The sequence below is a fragment of the Sus scrofa genome, chromosome 11, assembly GCF_054392235.1.
Source record: "Sus scrofa isolate SSC_HxYL_T2T_F1_AM1 chromosome 11, Sscrofa_HxYL_maternal_Yorkshire_Landrace_v2.0, whole genome shotgun sequence".
Taxonomy (NCBI): Eukaryota; Metazoa; Chordata; class Mammalia; order Artiodactyla; family Suidae; genus Sus; species Sus scrofa.
Window position 1 is genome coordinate 62,317,968 of NC_139393.1, and position 18,301 is coordinate 62,336,268.

Here is an 18,301-nt window from a genome sequence, read left to right on the forward strand (position 1 = left end):
TGGATCCTTAACCCACTGAGCAAGGCCAGGGATTTAGCCCGCAACCTCATGGTTCCTAGTCAGATTTGTTAATCACTGAGCCACGACGGGAACTCCAGGATTCAATTTTTTTAGATAAAATTTTTATTGTTAAATAAACTTACATTCACAAAAGATTTGCAAATGTGGAAGAGTAAGTTCCCATATAGCCCTTGTTCAATCAAGTCATTGCTAACATCTGACATTACTGTAGCACATTTACCAACTAAGAAAATGCATGCATTACTGTATCGTATACTTTTTGGATCTCAACAGTTTTTCCATTAATATGTTCCTTATGCTTCAAGATCCAATCTGGAATACCACATTGTATTTCTCATCTCTCCCCACTCCCCCCTGTCTGTGAAAGTTTCTCAAGTTTTCCATGTATTTCATGACTTTAACAATCTTGAAGTGTACTGATTAGATAATTGTAGAATGTTTCTCCATACTGGTGTGTCATTGTTTTTCTCATGATTAGACTGAGGTATGGACTTTTGGAAAGAGTAAAGTGCTCCTCTCATTATACCCTATCAGGTGTAAGTAACATCATATGACATTGGTATAAAACTTAATCACTTAATTAAGGTAGTCTTTTCCAGATTTCTCCATTGTAAAATTACTAATTGTTTTCCATTCCCTACTCTTTTACTTCAAAGTATGTCATTAATCCAGCTCATCTTCAAGGAGGAAGAGGGGCTTGGTATTAAGCCTCACTTCATGTAGAAGGGAGTACATACATATATTACTTGAAATGACAGTATAAGAAAGATTTATCATTCTCCTCCATTTAGTAACTCAATCATTTATACCATTACGGATATGCATATTTATTTCATTTCTGGATCATATTTTTTTTTACATTTTTAAATATAAGTATTTTAAAATCAAGTACTCAACTTTTATATCTGAAGACCCTAGAATTTAATTGTCTTTAGGACTTCTATGGTGCCTGGATTTAAGGTGAATTTTACTAGACAGCATATGTATTTGTTTAAGACAACGTTCTTAGGCTCTGTCAATTAAGAGTTACTTTAAATTTATATTTCATATTAGAATATTTTGGATGAAGCATGTAGTATAAATTCAAATTTATAGTAAAAATTCATAATATGAGAACATACTTAATTTACCATAGGACAGAATTACTTTATCCTACTTAGAACTTAAAAAATAATTTAACATGTTGGCTATGTATAGGGCTTTTTGTCTCCCTCCCCCACCCCCCAGCCTATGATTTCACCAGCAGTGTAGTTCTGCAAGACTCTGGCTCCCTGTAGAAGTCTTGGTTCTTATTTCCCCTTTGAAAAGGTTTAATTCCTTTCCTATTGCCCTCACATGAATATAAAAATCCATGACTTTCAGTTTTAGAATCCGTGAATGTCCTCAGGGTAGCTCAGGATTTGCTCACACTTAACATTGTAATTTTCATTCCACTTCTTTCTGCAGATGATTTCCTTTATTTATTTATTTGTTTTGGGAGCTCAGCCAGTATTTAAAAGGATTTTTTTCACCTAGTACGAGTGATTAAGTTTGATGAAACAGGAAAGCATCTTATAATATCCAACCAAAAATATTACTACATGCCAAAGTTATTTTATATATGGAATATTCTGCATTTCCTCCAATATTTTGGCCTAAGGAAAATATAGAGCTAAGATGGGGAAGTAGAGATATGGCTTTTTTGCTTGTTTAATTCTTTATTATAAAATAATCTGCAAAAGCAGACAGGTTTCTACAGTGAGTCCCCATGTATCCATTACCCAGGTGTAACCATGATCTTACTGCCAAACTCATTTCCTCTCACCTCAGCTAGTCATCTTGTTCTTAACTACGTCAAAACAAATTCAAGATACATTGATTAATCCATGTACATTTCAGGATGCATCTCCCTAAGAGAGAGGATCCTCTTAAAACAAAACCTATCCACAGTACTATTATGCATTCTTTTTGTAAACGTGTGCTGGAGGTGTTAATCTCTCTGTATGTTTTACTATGGACCAAAAAGCAGTAACACTAAGGAATCCAATATGCCATCACTTTAAAGGAATATTTTCTCACAATTTAAACTTTTTCAAAATTAAATATGCTACATTGTGAGTCTGTAGGGGTTTTGCTTTTGGATTATCACCTGTTAGAATGTTCCAAAAGGGATTATCTGTGTAGGGATTAATTACATGTCTAGCGTTCTTTACATGGTACTCTAGTATCTGTGTTGGACAACCTAATGACCCAAGTTTTGATGGTAAAGGTGAGATGATCTAGTCCATGTGGGAAAAAGGCTTTTAAACTGGCAATCATGTGCACTAATGTATAATCCTTTCTGATTTTGACTTTTAGTTACTTTATGCAGGAATTTGATGGCCATGGTTATGATTTCTAATTTGAAAAATAACCTGCAAAGATGTCTGTGCTTTCACGAATAAGCATATCCTAATTCTAATTTAAGGGGAAATTAGTCCTTATGTATATGCTTTACTAATATCTGTCATGTGTGGCTCAGATGAAAGTTTTTATTCTGTCCTGAACAGATCTGCCTTAATCAATGCTCTCAATTGCCATGTAAGTTTAATGTAATATATAACATTAAGCAGATTCCCCCCAATTTACATTATCTTTGATTTACTTGTGATTATTCACTTTCTCCAAAGGAAGGTGAGTGAATAAAGGACAAGAGAGATGTACTTATTCTGTTACATTCCTAGGCTACATAATTCACATAATCTTTATCCGTCTCATTTACCAAACACTCGGGGAGCCCAGCTATCACACTCTATTATCATGAACAGTGGGCAATGCACATATCCTAACAATGGCATCATTATTACAAAATGCTATTCTGAATATCTACTTTGCTAAATATTCTATAGTTTGTTAGGTAAAACTATAATATAATCATTAGAGAACAAATATCACTATAAAGAACAAACTAAAGAATATATATATATATATTTATATATATTCATTATAAACTCTAGGGGAAAAAAAAACTGTTTATCTGCTATAACCTCTGTATGACAGACACCAATCTGTTTCGTCCTCTAGGTGTCATTTTGCCAAACATGTATACACTTTAACAATTACATATTTCATCCAAGTTTCCTTTTCCCCTAAATGTCAATATAGTCTCAATCCCTGTCATTTCACCATCACTCCTAATCTCATTTGAGCATTTTAATTATTTACACTCATAAAACATCACGTTAGTCACTATATGCTTTATCTCACTAGCCAATACATACAACTATATCACCTACTCATAGTAACTAACCCAAATCCCATTCATATCCCATCCAACTTTATGATCTGAATATGGACCTATTTTCCCCACGAATTTAACATCCAACCATTTCTGTCATTCATTAATTCCTTTATCTTCTGAATTCTTGTTATGCTTACTTTGTGATCTACATATTAAGCTTTTGTATTATTTCAGCTGATGTTTGCATATATCTGAGACATTTAAATGCTTCGTAATTTGTTAGGAAGAAATGAATTTATCTCTTTTCTTACCTGTGCCTCCTACCATTGTTTCCAAGGGTAATTTTAAACATGCTATATAAGATAAATGGTAATAAATACTTGTTGAATTACAGTGACATATGTGGGTAATACTTTTCTCAATAATAAAGGCCATTTTTCACCTTGCCGATGAAGGTAAAACTCTAACTTTCCTGTTTAGACAATGCAAATTTATTTGAATATGTGCCAATTAAATCACAATGATCAGTACAGATTTCAGTATGTACTGCAGTATGAAACAGAATTTGGAAGGCAGAAGTAACCGAATTGAATGTTAAATTTTTTGAAGACTGCTAACAGTTGTTTTCCATGCCCTTTAAATATTAGTAAGTTAGTAATATCTTCATTATAATAAACTGCAGTCTCCACAAGCATTCAGAAATGTGTATTTTCATTTGATCCTAAAATTAAGCTAAACTCTTCACCATTTTGTGTACAGAAAAACATATTGGCCTCATTAAGATTAGTAATGAGAATTGATTTTACAGTGTATAATTTAAATTTTATGCATGCCATTCTAACTGGGCTAATGAAATTATTTTGGTTACCAGAAGCATTTCAGTCTGGCTATCTGGAGTGCAGCGTTTTACATGAGCTGCCAGAAATAAAAGCATTCATTTGCACTTCTAGACAGAAAATGTGGGTGTCTACATGCTGCCATAAAGAACTAGAGAAACCAATTGGACAATAAAAACCTTTAAAGTATCTCTCCAGATGGCTGAGCTGCTGTTCCTTCACGTGGAACCGCAACACCCTACTTTAGGTGATGGCATTTCTGCCTGTGTATGAAAATTCAGAAGAAACGTTTAGAACTCAAAGAGCAGTATTCAGCTGTTGGCAATCAATATTTTTAGCATGATTTTTGGAGGTGTAATATTTATCATACCCCTGATGATAGGGATATACAAGTGTCTTCAAATAACTGAGTAAACATGAGCTTTCTTTACAAACAGAAGCAAATATCTAATATCACACAAAAGAAGAAAAATGGCAAAGAGATACTAAGATTAACAAGCTTGATATCCTATTGACAGTCGATAGGATTTTTTTTTAGAAGGAATGAATCAAAGACATCCCTTGTGTTTTTCATGATAAAAATTATGTGGGTGTCATTATAGCTGTTATGAAAAATGACTAAATTATTATACAAATGTTATTCTCAGAGACTGTTGTCTGAAATGGCAGCCAATAGCTTCTGGATATATTAGATTTTATTGGTATTGTACAGATGTGTATAATTACTGCTTTGCTTTGCTTGAATAGAAGCCATCTGTTTATCTTACGATGATTAGAGCATTTAACAAATTTAGTCCCTTTAGCAGCAGAATCTGAATTACATTTGCTTATTAATTTATTTTTTACTTCATGAGATTTAAGCGATCCCTATGAGAAGGAATTCCTGAACACCTCGACTTTGAAAAAACTTGAACTGTGAAGAATACTGAAGTTGAGGGTCAATTTTTTTTCTACAAAAGCCTGCATTCAATCCATTTTACTAAAATGTGAGATTAAATATGGATTTGTTCTACCTATAAATTCAACGGATTAATTTTATTGATTTTTTTTTAATCAAGTTGAATGAAAAAGGGAAGAGCTAACTGAAAATGAAAAAAAAAAAGTCTTGCTTCAGTCTCTTAACATAGTAGGCTACATGAATCAATTTTTCAATATTGATTCTTGAATGTGTAAAAAAAAAGTCTAATCTGATATATACTTTTAAAAATACCACTTGTTCCAGTTATCTATGGCTACACAATAAAATAGCCTACAAGATTCAAGAGGAAATGTTTTGTTATATTTCAAAATTTTGTACATCAAGTATCTGGAGACCACAGCCACAGCAAGACCAGATCTGAGCCACAGCTGTGACCTACACAATAGCTCATGGCGACACTGGATATTTAATCCATTGAGAGGTACCAGATATCAAACCAGCATCCTCATGGATATTAGTTGTATTTGTTGCTGCTGAGCTACAATAGGATCTCCAGCTCGTTAATTTCAATCCTTCAAATAAAACCAAATCCTTATCATTGTTGTCACTAAATACCTTTACCTTCATTATCTCTTCTCTTTATTAGAGTTGTCTAAAATTTAGTTTCAGCTTTTCTAGGGTAAACCATTTAGTCATATCTTTTCTTTTATATTATTGGTTAAATTCATCATTATTTCCTATTAATATCTTGGTTTTTATTATCTCACTCCTTCCTTCACATGCATTTTTTTGAAGGCATGTCCCTTTGTACTTCTTTCATTGAGTATCTGTGTCTCAAAGACTATATGTTTCCCTTAATAATAATAAATTTAGAATTCTTGGCCAATAGTTATTTCCATTCATCACTTTTATATTCTGTTTTCACTATACTTTGAAATTTAGTTTTGATGAAAGAAAGCACTATCAGGACAAGTGCCATTCTCTGCATATATTCTGTATTGTTGACTGCGGTTGTTTTAACATATTCTTTTTATTCTTGAAAAGTCTTACTTCACTCTTGTGTATCTGTATTAGAATTTATTTTCTTGCTGAGTACCTGAAATATATCTCAGTTTGAGGATCTAAGATACCAAGTTTCTGTGGTGTTTCATAGGTATTTCCATTAATCATTTAAAGAAACTCCTTCATCTAGCCATTCATGGTTTTTAATTAGGCTTTTATTTAACATTTATCTCCTCTCTTGATACTTAATTGTCAGTATCTCATTCTCACTTGGAACATTTTAATTGTTCTTGTTGACAGCCAACTGATATTTTTGTGTGTTCCTACCTTTTTGGAAGAATTACTATCTCTATGCTCTCTTTGAATAAACTGAAAACACTCACTTTAAATTCTATTTCAGATTAATCTTATATTTGAAATTCATATAGAAATGTGTATATTCTTCATTTTTTATTTGTTTTATGCTAGATATCTTTATATCCCTATCCAGTGTTGTATTTTTGGACACAGAAATTATATTTTGATCAAATTTTATTACTCTCTCTGTATACCTTTATCCCATCCAGCATTTTTTTTTCTTCAGTTAGCTCTTCCCTTGTGGCCTCCTATCCAAAAAAAAATAGGTCTTTAATCTTGATTTGGGCTGATGCTGTGTGCTTATTTTGGGGATGTAGAAAACCTATTGTTCAACATAGCAGGTGGCTTGGCTCACTCTGTGGTCAAGGGTTTGTGAATTTCTTTTCCCACCTGCCTAGAGTATAGTTTCATAAAAGCTTTAGTTATGGGCAAAGGTCAGTATGAGCTTTATGAAGCCTTCTTTTTAAAGCTGGGGAGAGAATATGAACTGCACACTTGACCTCTAGTTTCCATCCATGAGCCTGACTTTAGTCATTTTCAAGTTTTGAATGGAAGTCTTTTATAAGTTTTTTCATGGTTTCCCTGTAAGGACAGAACTTCTGGCAACTCCCACCTGCTTCCAGATCAAGAGTACAACAGTCCATGGTTTCAGCCTTGCTCTCTGCTCTCTATTTTATTGTCTGTTTTGATTCTCAAAGGTCTCACTTGGGAGAGCTGATTTTTGCATTTTTATTTTATATTTTATATTTATTATATATTAATCTAGGATTTCTATTATTTAGAATAGAAAAGAAATGATTAGGAAGTTACAATGTTATGAATGGGAGTTAAAATTTAAAGCATATAAATTATATAATTAATTGAAATATTTTATTCTTAATCTTTATACAATTATTCACAGAGTCATAGAGGAAATAACTGATAATATGGTTGTGTAATAGTTTTGTTTTGATTTTGGATATCACAAAAGATTTTACTTGGCTTTAAATTTCTGCCAAAATTATGTGTATCATATATAAAGATACATGGTCTATATGTATATGTGTATTTATTATATATATATCAAATGGCACAATACTGAGAGAAATATTTAGATATACATTTAATTTTTATGCAATATGATGACTCAGATTTAGTCAAGAAGAGGCAAAAGATTTGATGCTGAGTATAGGCACTGGGCCATGAAAGATTCTTCAGGGAGTGAAAAGCATACATTGCTATCTGCTGTCCAGTTCAGACTTTGGCGGTTAGTGCCGGATTCACAGGGTAACCTATGTTCTCCTCATTTACTGATCATCTCTAGATCCAAAGAAACCATCCATCCACACAACCTTGGAAGCGTCTCATTAAAATTGCAGAGACTATCAAACTAGATCTCTGAATGATTGTTTTCTTTTCTTTCTTTCTTTTTTTTGCTCTTTGGGGCCGCACCCACCACACATGGAGGTTCCCAGACTAGGGGTTGAATTGGAACTACAGCTGGCAGCCTATACCACAGCCCATGACAACGTCAGATCCTTAACCCACTCAGTGAGGTCAGGGATCAAACCCACAATCTCATGGTTCCTAGTCAGATTCTTTCCCGCTGTGCCACAGATAGGAACTCCTGAATGACTGTATGTTAAGACCCTACCTGTTGAGTGCTTTTATATGAACAAAAAACAAGGCATATTTTATTTGAGGCATTCTACAAATCTATATTATTTGTTAGAGCAGTTAGTCTGCATTAAGCAATATTTTAACCTATTATACCACTAGTCATGATTAATATATAGAACACAAGCTTAAGCATTTGTCTAAACTGCCACTTAAATACAATTTTCAATAGATAATTTTTAGAGTTTTAGGTGCACACCAAAATTGAGCCAAAGGTACAGAGACTTCTAGAATCCTCCCTTCCCCTTTTTAAAGAGAATCCTAAGTAGTTATGTACGGTATTCCTCATTTTGTCAATTAGCTGTTTCTCAATAAACTAGCATTCTTATGAACCACAAAATCAATCAAATCAGGTTACATTTAGCTACCATATTTTGTTCCCATGAGGCATTAGTATGAACACAAACAGAAAATATATCTAACTGGTGATTGATAGATTTAAATCAAGATTAACATCTCTTCAGTACTAAAAACATGTCCTGTGAGTTTCATTAGCATGTGCCTAATTTAAAGCTCTAATGTCTCTAAGATATAACTATGAATAAAACCTAAGGGATGACCAAGGATTTTTTGGTTTTTCTTTTCTCTTAATATTACTTAAGGTACAGAATAATAGAGAAGGGGAAACCATTTGGAAAGGGACAAGAGATTTTTTTTTTTCCTTTTATGGTCACACCTGTGGCATATGGAAGTTCCCAGACTAAGGGTTGAATTGTAGCTGCAGCTGCCAGTCTATACCACAGCCACAACCTACAACACAGGATCTGAGCCACATCTGCAGTCTACACCAAAGTTTGCAGCAATGCCAAATCCTTCAACCCATTGCATCTTCACAGAACAAATGAACTACATCTGTTTCTTAACCCACTGAGCCATGATGGAAACTCCAGAAAAAAAAAATTTAATAGCTTACATATGAGGCTATTTATTATTTACTCATCTACATATTCAATAAGGTGTACTAAATATGTTCTAGATGACAAAATATGAATGACAGCAGGAATGACTTAAGGGATAATCACAAAAGGAGGTTCTGCTTAAGCCTAGGAAGAGTTACATGGTTTTAGGTCTTACATTTAAGTCTTTAATCCATTTCCAGGTAAGTTTTGTATATGGTGTAAGGTAAGGGTCCTACTTCATTCATTTGCATAAATATCTCTAGTTTTACCAATACCATTTATCAAAAAGACTACTCAGAGCTTACTGTAATAGAATCCACAAGACTTTAGTCAATATTTTAGTAATTCTATCATTTATGTTATATCCAAATCTTCTAGAATTATTACAATAAATTTTGAATTCTTCTTCTACAAACTAATTTGGAAGATTTGCAGACATCTCCAAAGTTTATATATTTTGGATTACTTCTCAGAATATAGCTGTATATAGTATAATGGTGAACAGGGGTTTTTTACTGATGTTATTAAGAGATGTAATCATTACTATTAAATTAGTATGAAATGGCACTATGGGAAACAGTATGGAGGTGCCTTAAAAAGCTAAAAATAGAGCTACCATATTATTCAGTAATCCCAAATCTTAGGTATGTATCTGGAAAAAAATCAGACCTCTAATTTGAAAAGATACATGCTGCACCCCAATGTTCATTGCAACACTATTTACAAAGGCTAAGACATGGGAAAAAACCCATGCCTATTAACAGACAATTAGCTTAAGAAGATGTGGTACATATACACAATGGAATATTACTCAGCCATAAAAAGAATGAAAGAAATATTACCATTTGCAGCAGCATGGATGGATCTAGAGAATAACATGCTTAGTGAAATATGTCAGAGTAAGACAAATACTATATAGTGTAACTTACATGTGAAATCTAAAAAATAATACAAATGAATCCATGTACAGAAACAGACTTCTGAACATAGAAAATAAACTTATGGTCACCAAAAGGGAGAGGGGGTGAGGATGGACCAATTAGACGTATGGGTTATCAGATACAAACTAGTTTACATAAATTAGATACACAATGATGTACTATATAGCACAAGGAATTATATTCCATATCTTATAATAATCTATACTGTAATATAATAAAAAACACTATGTTATACCCCTTAAACTAACACAACATTGTAAATCAACTATACTTCAACTAAAAACAATTAATAGGTAAAGGGATTTTCTTTATAACACTTGCCCAAACAAGACAAAAGTATCTGAGAAGATTTGGAAGGATTTTAAAATTGAAAAGCAAACCAGACATCAGCATCTCCTCTGATATAAATTCAAGTACCTAAAACCCTCTCCATTAAGACTCTCCAGAAAATAGAAGACTGACTCTGGACAACAAAGGATCACCTATTACGGAGTAACCTACATTTCTGAAAATCATTACCTGTTCCCCTTCCAAAAGTGTACCCATTGCATATAGCATTACTCTCTAAACATCATCTGTCTGCTAATGTCCCATTTCCTCTGTGTACTTCTTGAACTTTCACTTACAGAAATTGCTTTCTGCTATCAAGTCTGTTTAGACTCCCAACCAAGATCATCCACATTTTGCCAACAACATCACAATATACACTCTATCCTAAGCATGGCTACTGTGTTTAATGGTTCTTGTCACTTTCATTTCAGCAGCTGTCAGAATTATCTACAGAATTAGGGTTCTTATATCCTGTATTTTCCTTTTTCTCATGAGAAACATCGAAAGTAAAAAGCCAACATGTATAAAATCCTCTGATTTTAGCAAATGAGAGATCAAGCCACACTATCAGTTGTTAAATTTTCATTACTCTGAGTATCACAATGCATTTTCACTATCATATATGGACTTTTGTACTTTACTATCCTGCCTTAGGAGGACACTGTCCAATTTTTTTTTATCTCTATTGAAATTTTATTCCAAGCTTCTGCCCTTGTGTTTCCCTTATTTTGCACGTTACAATCTGCTCTGCTATGTGACATTCCCTTTCCTGATGTTTTTACTTTTATTTTTTCCTGAGCAACCCAGTTCCCGAAATCATATACTGAGTTTTTTCCTAACTCTGAGTTCATAAAAATATTAATAGACTCCACTAGAATATCAAAGTAGAAATATGCTTTTTTTATACATTGTTTGGCACTGTTACCTGTGCTTTCCATCTGGCATGAAGCTATCCTTCAAATATTTCACTGCACAGCACAGCAGCTGGTTATATGAGTGGATTGTGTCATAATATTCTTGGATGGTAGAAAAGTAAAACACGAAGGGGTAAGGTAAAAGCAATTATTACAGACAAATATTATAAATTGTTTTTAAAATCAAATACTAAAATTATGAATAATTTCTATAATACTATTCAATGTAGAAATGGAATGTCTCCCTGATGACTTGTATATTTTCACTCTTAACTGAAAAATTCTTTATTGCTAAAAAATGCTAACCATCATCTGAGCCTTCCGTGAGTCAAACTCGTTTTGCTAGTGGAAGGTCTTACCTCAATGGCTTCTGACTGATCAGGGTGGTGGTTGCTGAAGGTTGGAGTTACTATGATAATTTCTTGGAATAAGACAATGATGAAGTTTACCACATCGATGGACTCTTCCTTTTATAAATGATTTCTCTGTAGCATGTATTCTGCTTGATAGCATTTCAGCCACAGAACTTGTTTCAAAATTCAAGTCAGTCCTCCCAAACCTTGCAACTGCTTTAGCAATTAAGTTTATGTATTATTCTAAATCCTTTGTTGTCATGACAACCACCTTTATAGTATCTTATCCAGGAGTAGGTTACATCTCAAAAAACTTCTTTGTTCATCCCTAAGAAGCAACTTCTCATTTGCTGAAGTTTTATCATGAGATTGCAGCAATTCAGTCACATCTTCAGACTCTACTCCCACTTATGGTTCTCTTGCTATTTCTACAACTGCGGTTACTTCCTTCACTGAAATCTTGAATCCTCTCCTCCAAGTCATTCACAAATGTTAGGATCAACTTCTTCCATCTCCTGTGAATATTGATATTATAACCTCTTCCTATGAATCATAATTGTTCTCTTTTTTTCTTAATCTATTTGCAGAAGTTTATTATAATCAATACTGAGACATTCCATTTTGTCTCAAAGAGAGATGAGAAGGTATGTAATTTCCTAGAATGAGGATTATTAATTGGAGGACCCGACAACAAACTGATTTATAGACATTATGCAACATTATATTTCATCTTCTGTATCGATTCTTCAGAAAGTGAACTTGGCATTTTAGATCTAATTCAAGTATTTGTGGAAACTTTAGATAAGTGTTTTGAAAATATCTGTGAACTGGATTTAATTTTCCATGTAGATAAGGTTCACAATATTCTTGCAGAAATGACAATGCAAGGAGTGGTACTGGAGACCAACATGAATGAGATTGTTACACAAATTGATGCACAAAGTAAACTGGAGAAATCTGAGGCTGGCTTAGCAGGGGCTCCAGCCCATGCTGTATCAGTTGTTATCAGTTGTAAAGAACATGAATCTTCCTGAGATCCCAATAAATACTAACATTGGTGACAACAGTATAAAAGTGCCAAATCTGCCCTTTTTTAACTAAAAAATTTAAAAGGCCACTCCCAGGTAAAATCCAGGGGGAAGGGCCATCTAAGTTTACCATGCAGTTGTTTACCAAAAATAGAGGAGGAGAGTCTTAACTTTTTTGCTCTTGGATTTAAGTCAAAGTACTGTACAGAAATTACGTAAAATCTGTATGGAAGTTCAACATTGCTTTTATTGCTCAGTGATTTTTGAAGAAATTCCATAGTTGCAAGTACGATTCTTCTCTTTCTTTTCTAAAATGCATTCCTATGGCCACCTAAGGCATGCCTCTAGGTATTGGCTACTATAGTATTTCGAAAAATGTTTTGAGACATTGCTTTAAATTGTGTACAACCCAAAATGTTGGTGTTTTGTATGGATCACAAGGGCAGCATTCCTTAATTCCTTCTGTTATTTGTCACAATTGTTATTTAAAGAACCAAGTATATATTGCATGAAAACATTATGGCCTTTTCCTCTTAGTTTAAATAAACTCCCAAGGTAACTGGACTTCTAAAGCAAAATAATAATAATAATATTCAATGTACAGACATTGTTTTTAAGTGAAAACATATTAAAAATATGTTAAATACCTTTTTATTTATAAATGATAATTTTTTACCCAATTACTAAACTTTTAAGATATTCGTTACACAAAGTTTAATAAATACCTGCCACCCCCTTACCCTTTCCACCTTCAATATAAAGAATTCGATTTTTTAGGTGCCTAAGTTAATAGTCATTACAATAATTTGTCTAACATTGGACAGTATTTTCCCACATATTATACAATTTGGGTGACTAAGAATATAGAAATGTTTTCATGTTTTAACTTACATTTATAAAAGTTCCCAGTGATTAAATCCTTGTAGGTAAAACAGTCTTCCCATGATGGGCTCTAATGTTTATGTCTTTACTTCTTCCTCTGCTAACACAAGTACCAAGTCTGCTTTCCATTTCCTCAGAGTGTTGCTCTGGAAACACTCTTTAGCCAGCTGTCCTGGGTGATTACAATTTTAGAGGTGACATTTCAGAAAATTTAATAATTAGAAAATGTTTTAATTGTTTATTTTTCTTTCCTTAGTTTTTTTTTTTTTTTTTTTTTTTTGGTGGTAGTGGTGGTTTTGCTGAGGGGAGATGTGGGAAGGTACTTTTGGAGGTACTGAAACATATCGTCACGTCGTTAACAGACTAATTCGTGTTTGTCAAGAATCTGAACCTCCAGTTTTAAATCTAGTCTTGACATACCTAGGCTTTCTTAAGTCAATCTTTAAAAAACCCTAAAATACAAGTATTACTGTGGTCATAGAATGCACAGAATATAAATATTATACCAACCTCCTCCCAGCTAGGTTGGGTGGAGGGAAGAGTCCGACCTTCCTCTGCATCTTGACACAACCGCCTCCCTCAACCCAGGTCACCTCAAATATACTAAAAGGTACATTTCTTGCTATGACCTCTTTTTTGCTAACTCAAAGTCTCCATTATTTTTTTATGTTAATAGTCTTCTCAAACTTAAAATATGCTATCAAAATTCTTTACTATATATACTTAAATGTAGATATATGCTGCAATCAGATATGTTTCGGAGCATGACAATTTCATTCACCCAGTTGCTCAAAGCAAAGATGTAGTGTATTTTCCTTTTTTTTCCCCACATACAAGCTATCAGCAAATCCTCTCAATCTTATGATGAAAATATAATCCAGCCATTTCTCTTTACTATCTATAACTTATGGTATTGTAAATTAAAGATATCTGAAGCTATTTTATTTTGCTTCATATGTAATATATATTACAAGAATATACACATGTTTAGATTACTTAATTTTATGAACTCGTTGTTGGCTTAGAGACAGTGATTTCCATACGGGGGAAAAAAGAAAACATTTATAGATATATTTTCCTGTCACATCTGTGAAATAGAGTATCTTTTGAAATTTCATCTCTTAAGATGGGACCTGGAATGCATTACACATTTCTTGGAAAAATTTCCTAGCTAGGGAATTGTTTTTACCTCACAAAATTAAAAGTAAAAGCACAGAATAAGATCATGTATTGGTGATAAAAAAGCAACTTCCATTGAAGTGTGACTGATTAGGGAATTGACTCTTTTTGTCCTCCCAAATAAGCAGTTTTGAAAAAAACCAGTTTCAACATTTCTGTGATTTTCCTTTGAGTGGTTCTCAAATGAACACCTATGAAAACTTATATACTAAACTGTATATATGGAAAACAACAACTAAACATTGATAACTCAAAAGAAAAAGTGAAATGCATGTAACCACCACACAGGTCCATAAAGAGAAAAATCACTGGTACTTTGGAAGCCCGTATACTGACCCTTGCCATTCACGACACCCTACCCTCCTTTCAAAAGACAACAAGCATGAAAAATAGGAATATTAGATTCATTTTACTTGGACTTTATCTCATTGAAATATATGTAAACTCACGGACCTTATTCCCTACTGCAGTAGTCTTTTCATTGCAGTTCCTTTGTGTTGGTTTATTTTTGCACTTCGGCTATACTCCAAAATTTCTGAGAACAGGGATTATGTCTACAGTGTGGATACCTAACATAGTGCTTGAAAATTTATAGATATTTAAGTAGTGCTTGCGTGAATGAATTAAATGATTATACCCTGCATGTAATTTTCATATTCACTCAATATATTTTTGTAGGATTTACAATCACAATATACATTTTTAGAGTGGTAAAACAAGTATGTCTTCCGCACAAAGTTTTTATTTGAAGTATAATGTACAAACCAAAAATGGACAAATCATAAGTGAAATAGTCTATGTAACCAGCATCCAGACCAAGAAACTCACTGTAATTGCTACCTTAGGAGCCCCTCATGCCCTCTCCTGCCCCAGTCTCTGACAGGTAAACAGTACCCTACCCACCTAACATATAGCTTTTTCAATTGCATTTTACAGAAAGAAAACTTGGATTTAGAGAAGTAAAGTGACTTAGAAAGTCATGTGTACTGGGTGGTGAGGTCAGTGGGGCTGAGGACAGGGACAATACCTCTAGCTTAATATGTATATTTTCATCACACAAGAGTCTCAGTGTTCCAGTAGAGTCTGCAGATACCATAATCAGGCTATGGATGGAAGGGGATGGGGCACATACTTAGACATCAATAGGTATTTAAGAGCTGCTGGAGTGGAATAGAAATGCAGCCAGGTTAAACTAGAGAGGACTAGTTTCCTATTGATTTGTATGGAGATCCTTGAGGAAGTCCAAGGATCTGCTTCCTGGGCCATTTCCTCAGACCACCTCCCTTTCTTTGGCCAAATTTAGACGAGCACTCGTCAGTAGATGGTGGGAGTGGGGTGGTTTGGCGTGATGTCACTGTATAGAGGTATGTGATTTACATTGTTATATAAGTAGACACAGTTCATTTTCATTGGCTGGCATTTTTCCCATTGCATGATGCCTTCACGCATTTACTCATCTATTTTACTGCTGAAAATGTTTAGGGAATTTTCAGTTATTTGCTTTTAGGAATAATGACATGAATGCTATGGACCCATGCTTATACATATAGTCAACCACATTTGTTTGGTGTAGTATATTTTCTTAGGAATGAAATTCCTGGGTTACAGAAAATGAGTGTACTTCGTTTTAGTAGATCCTGCCAAATAGTTTTCCAAAGTGACTATAGTATATAATGCTTTGATCATCAGTGTAAGAGAATTCTCATTTCTCTACATCATTATATTGTCAGTTTCTAATTTCAATCATTAGTGTATAATAGTACCTAATCGTGGTTACAATTTGCATTTTTCTTATGACATGAAATTAAACAGCACTTTTGTGTTTCTTGACAGTTTGGATATTACCGGTGAAATGCACTTGTAACAATTTTCTTTTGTCTTAAAAATTAGGAACAGGTTTTACCTGTTATTTGTATAATCTAGAAAAAATCCTTTATTATATAAATTGCAAATACTTCTAACATTCAATAGAAACTCTTTATGAACAGAGACACTTGTAAGTTTGGTGCAGTTCAATTTGTCAAACTTTCCTTTAGAATTAGTATATCACATATCCAGCTTAAGAAATAGATTCTTACCTCAAGGCCACTCATTACTTTTTAGAATTTTTATTATTTTACTTTTGTATTATGATCCTCAATATAACTAAAACTGATATGTGTGTAAAATGTAAAGTAGGAATAAGAATTCATTTGAATTCACTAGGAATTCATTTGGATTCACAAAGATATGCAACTGAAGTAACACCATTATTGAAAAGGTCATTCTTCAACCTTCTATATGCCATCTTCATAATTCCACTGTCCCTGTATATGTGAATCAATCTTTAAACACTATATTCTGTTTCACTGGCTTAATTTTTATTCTTGTATCAACATTGCCTTGTATTCAGTACAGTTGCTACATTAAAAACTTTAAAAAAGGTAATTTAAATCCTTCTAGGTTTTTCTGTCCTTCCTCCCCTCCTCCTCCCTTTCTCAGTCCCCTTTCTCCTTTGCTTCAAGATTATCTTGGCTAATTTTCTTCCTAGAACTTTTACATACATTTTAGAGTAAGCCTCCATACCAACAACCATACCAACCCTCAAACCATTTATGATTTTGAGAAAGACTTCATTGCATCTAGACATCAACTGGAAAAAAAAAATGACTTTTTCAGTATAAAGTTTTAACTCCAGAAACATAGTATATTCTGTTTATATCAATATTTAATAACTATTAATAATGCTTTATAGTTTTCTGTGTTAAAGACTAAATATTTTAAGAGAATGAATACCTGTATATGTGATTTTTTGTAATGGTACCATAAATTATATATTTTTTACATTTCTCTATTTGCTTGCTGCCAGTATGTACAATGCACACAACCATATTAATAAAGAAACTACTAACAGTTTCTTGCTTGCTAAATTCTGGCTAAAAACTTAGTCTAATATTTTGCCTTTATTTTGTAATTTCAACTTACACAAATCAGATCAGCTGTGATTAATAGTTATTTTTACCTGAATTTTTACAACCGTGGAGTTTATTTTTACTTTTTTTTGGGGGGACACTTATAAGGACATTCAGTCTTACAGAAGGAAAACAAGGTTTTGGCATTGTTTGTCTTCTTTCCAAACTCAGTAGAAAGTTTCTATTATTTTACAAATTTGCTAAAAGAATTTTTCTAGATAAGATATTCATATGGGGAATTTCATGATTTGTTTTGGAATTTACTGAAATACTTATATGATTAATCAATTGTTTAAAATTTCAAATATTAAACCAATTATGAATTCAGTTGGATGTAATATATATTGCTGGATTGAATTTGCTAATATTTTTGTTAGAATTTTTGCAACTGTGTTTCATTCTGCTTTTCTACAAATTGTCCAGTTTTATCTAAACTTTAACATTTTGTGGAATATTCTATAATATTTTATATGAGCTTTTTAACATCTATAGAATCTATAGAGAGATCTTGCTTTTTATTCTTAAATTTGGACAAATCATGCCTTCTCTAATTTTTCCTTAATAAGTCGTACAAGGGATATGTAAACTTTATTACTCTATTGAGAGAACTAATTGTTAATGTTGTCTATAGCATAGAGTTTCAATATTTATTTTTTTTTAATTTATTAGATATTTCCATTGCATTTAATTTTCTTTTCTTCCGCGGATTTCTTTAGATGGATGCTTTGATAATTCAGACTTTTAAATTTTTTATTATGGATTTATGGAGATATATACAAACATGTATATGTGTATACAAACATGTCTATTAATGCAGCTTCATCTGTAATACAA

General features: G+C 32.9%; 1 pseudogene; it reads left to right on the forward strand.

The window, feature by feature from the left end:
- Window positions 1-3,669: 3,669 nt before the first annotated feature.
- On the forward strand, window positions 3,670-12,528 carry LOC146398658 (AP-3 complex subunit sigma-1 pseudogene; annotated as a pseudogene).
- Window positions 12,529-18,301: the final 5,773 nt, after the last annotated feature.